General features: G+C 27.7%; 1 non-coding gene across 1 annotated transcript in view; it reads right to left on the reverse strand.

Annotated features, from left to right (window-relative positions):
* Positions 1 to 622, reverse strand: part of LOC128668941 (small subunit ribosomal RNA) — a 1,910-nt gene extending 1,288 nt beyond the window's left edge. Inside the window, exon 1 of the ribosomal RNA XR_008404498.1 lies at positions 1 to 622. This exon is cut by the window's left edge and continues 1,288 nt beyond it. This is a non-coding gene — a ribosomal RNA (small subunit ribosomal RNA).
* Between the last annotated feature and the right edge of the window lie 3,356 nt (positions 623 to 3,978).

Genomic DNA, 3,978 nt, shown 5'->3' on the forward strand with positions numbered 1-3,978 from the left:
TTTAATATACGCTATTGGAGCTGGAATTACCGCGGCTGCTGGCACCAGACTTGCCCTCCAATGGATCCTCATTAAAGGATTTAAAGTGTATTCATTCCGATTACGGGGCCTCGGATGAGTCCCGTATCGTTATTTTTCGTCACTACCTCCCCGTGCCGGGAGTGGGTAATTTGCGCGCCTGCTGCCTTCCTTGGATGTGGTAGCCGTTTCTCAGGCTCCCTCTCCGGAATCGAACCCTGATTCCCCGTTACCCGTTACAACCATGGTAGGCGCAGAACCTACCATCGACAGTTGATAAGGCAGACATTTGAAAGATTCGTCGTCGGTACTAGACCATACGATCAGCAGAAAGTTATTCAGAGTCACCAAAAGTAACGATGGACAAGCCACCGATTGGTTTTGATCTAATAAAAGCGTTCCTTCCATCTCTGGTCGGAACTCTGGTTTGCATGTATTAGCTCTAGAATTACCACAGTTATCCAAGTAAATGTGGGTACGATCTAAGGAACCATAACTGATTTAATGAGCCATTCGCGGTTTCACCTTAATACGGCATGTACTGAGACATGCATGGCTTAATCTTTGAGACAAGCATATGACTACTGGCAGGATCAACCAGGGAGCTTCGTATATGTTTTATTTTTTTAAAACATTAGAATAACTCCTCTTTTCACTTTATACATACATGATAGTATTTAAAAAATCCTATCAGTTGTTAAAGTGGTGCTGTTTGAAAGCATTTGCTTCATACAACACTTGAAAATTTTTGAATCTACATTATTTATTCAGAAAATTGAATAATAATTTTATTTTTCAAACATCCTCTCGTTTTTATAATTTTACTCTCGCTAGATATTTTTATCAAAGCGACTTGGTTTTTTATACATGTAAACGTGATATTTTATTCTTGCTCGGAAAAAAGTAAGTCAATACTCAGTTTCATATTTGTATACTTCTTTAAAGTTATACATAATATTATGTAAACGCCGTAGCGATTTACCACATAAAGAGTCATTCAGTCATAGACATCGACCCGTGGTAGTGTTACGTTAAAAGTATATAACTTGCCGTAGTCAGTATCTGTTAACTCTTACTCGAGCCGCTTCAACTGACTACTCTTTCATACTAGTACGAGCCAGCGTAAAAAAGAATTATTATGGTAAGGTAACTGCGGGCTTCGCCAGGCACGGCAGATACTACGCTATCTCCCTGCTTCTAAATTACTTGTTGGTACTTTATTTTTTTTTTTCAAGATAACATTCTTGATTTATTTATTCATATGTATATACATATGATTATTATTATTATTATTATTATTATTATTATTTTTTTTTTTTTACTGGAACATAAAATAGTTTTAAAATAGTATAATATATAATATATAATAATAATAATAATAATAATAATAATAATAATAATAATAAAAATTATTATCGGTTGTATAAAATAACCATTTCTTATCATTGATGTAGTATTATTATATTTACAAAATTTCGAATGACTTTGTAATCTATGATAGTACTTGAACTAAGCTTAATAAGCTAATGCATAATAAACCAAGCAGAAATATTTTGAACGCTATTATCCTAATAATCTTTACCAAATAAAATCTTTTGACTTTAATAAATTTTTAACTATATTATAATTTTATTTTTTCAAACAAATAAAAATTCTTTTATGTACTAAAAATTTTTATTTAATCAAGCTGTCATATTTCAATTTAAATTATTATTGAAATGAGTACTATTTTAAAATTACTTCATTCTCTTTTTTTTACCCCAATTTTACTTATTTGCCAAAATAGATAATAGTACATTATTTTTATTCATTTAGTTATTGATAGTATTTTTTTCTTCTTCTTATACTTATCTCACACATTCACGAATAAATAACAAAATTCAACTGCTCTTAATAACCAAACTATAATTAGATGCCAGCATTGTCAGCAACTTAACGAAATTCATTCTAATGTACTTTTGATATTTAATTTATAAAATACACAAAGAATAGGATTTCTAGCTGCAAAAAATTTTTACTTGCACCAAAAAATATTATGCATTATGAATTAAATACAAAAATTTTCTTGAGGCGAGAAAATATTTTTCCGATTGAAACCGATTAAAACTGATTCAGAAGAATTCAATCAGATTCAATCAGAAAATAATAATTTTAATTTTCGATTATTTTCCGATTGAATCTAATTAAATTCGATTGAAATATCTCAATCAGTTTCAATCAGATTCAATCGGAAAATAATAATTTTTGAAAAATTACTTTCCGATTGAAATCGATTAAAACTGATTGAGAAAAATTCAATCAGATTCAATCGGAAAATAATAATTTTTTTGAAATTACTTTCCGATTGAAATCGATTAAAACTGATCGAAAAAAATTCAATCAGATTCAATTGGAAAATAATAATTTATTTCTCAATTTTATCCCGATTGATCAATTTTTTATTTCTCCGTGTAGAATGTTTTAATTGATTTTAATATATCTTCCTGATGAGCTAGATATATAGCTAAAGTCCTTAGTAAAAATGAAACGAGGCACTGGCTAGCGTTTTGCTAGCGTCGCTAGAATCAATGCTAACGGTAGATGACAATTGAGGCGGCCCTCGTTTATTTTTAATAGGGGTGTGCGTATTATCTATGAGATACGAGTAGTTTAACCTTAGACAGTATAAAAATTGTAAGCTTTATATAGTATAAATGCTTTTTACTGTAGAATGTTCTACTGATTGTATCTTATAAACAGTGCATTATATGAAACAAGTGAAAAATAAACTTTCGGAACAGATAGAATCGACATAAATTGAGTAAGAGCAATTTGTTTTATAGGCTTTCAAATTCAACAAATTCTATGCAAATTAAAACTGGTTCCAAAACGATAGCTTAAAATCTGGCTAAGTTATAGCAATTTAAAAAAAAAGTTATTCAATTAACATACTTTTTAAATGGAAAAATTTGATACTCAAGAGAAAGTACTTTAAATTAAATTTAAGAGCTGAAATTTTCAGGGAATTTTTTTCTCAATATAAACAACAAAATTTTCTTATGACGGCTAAAAAAAAAAATTCGTTTCAAACGAAGCGGATTCAATCAAAAAATAATAATTCATTTATCGAATATTTTCTGATTAAATTCGACAGACAATTTTCAATCAGTTTCAATCGGAAAATAACAATTCAGATAGTATTGATAATTATTAAAATTTGGGCAGATATGAATTTCATTTATCATTAATTCAGCAATTTTTAAAATATCCGAGTATAGAATTTTATCCGTCTTTCCAATTTAATCAATTTTATAAAAAGTTAAAACAAACTTATTTCAGGATTATATAAAAACTTTTTTTAAAAAACTGTATTGATTGAGTTTAAAACTATCACGAAAATAAAAGGAAACATCAATAAAAAATTATATATATATTAAGTTGGTTAAAAAAAAAATTTTTTTTTTTTTGGTATCCAAAAATTGAAAGTCTACCTAAAAATAAAAATTTCGATACCAATCCAAGCTCTTAATAATAATACTACGGTTTGCGTCAATCAATTTTTCTATTTTCTATTTAAATAACACGGGAAAAAAGAACTTTTTATTTTTTAGAATTTTCTAACTTACAAGCCAATCAACGAATTATTATGCACGATAGATATTTTTGTAGGATATTGAATGCTCTACAACAAAAGTCTCATCATTTTTTGATAAATCTAATTGTTCAAAAGTTATTTGAGCTTAAAGTCAAATTTATAGAAAATTTTGAGATCTTTTTACTTTTCCGGCGAAACTATCAGTTTTATCAGAAAATCTCATAAAAACTTTTTTGTAGGTAATTTCATTTCTCAAAAATTATTATAAATAAAGTTTTTCAAAATTTCGCTTTTTTTTTCTAGTTATTTTTTTTCTATTGATTTTTTATAAATTCTAAAATATATTTTATGTATTTTAACTTATATTTTTTAAATAAATTTTTTTC

The sequence above is a fragment of the Microplitis demolitor genome, chromosome 1 (assembly GCF_026212275.2).
Source record: "Microplitis demolitor isolate Queensland-Clemson2020A chromosome 1, iyMicDemo2.1a, whole genome shotgun sequence".
Classification (NCBI taxonomy): domain Eukaryota; kingdom Metazoa; phylum Arthropoda; class Insecta; order Hymenoptera; family Braconidae; genus Microplitis; species Microplitis demolitor.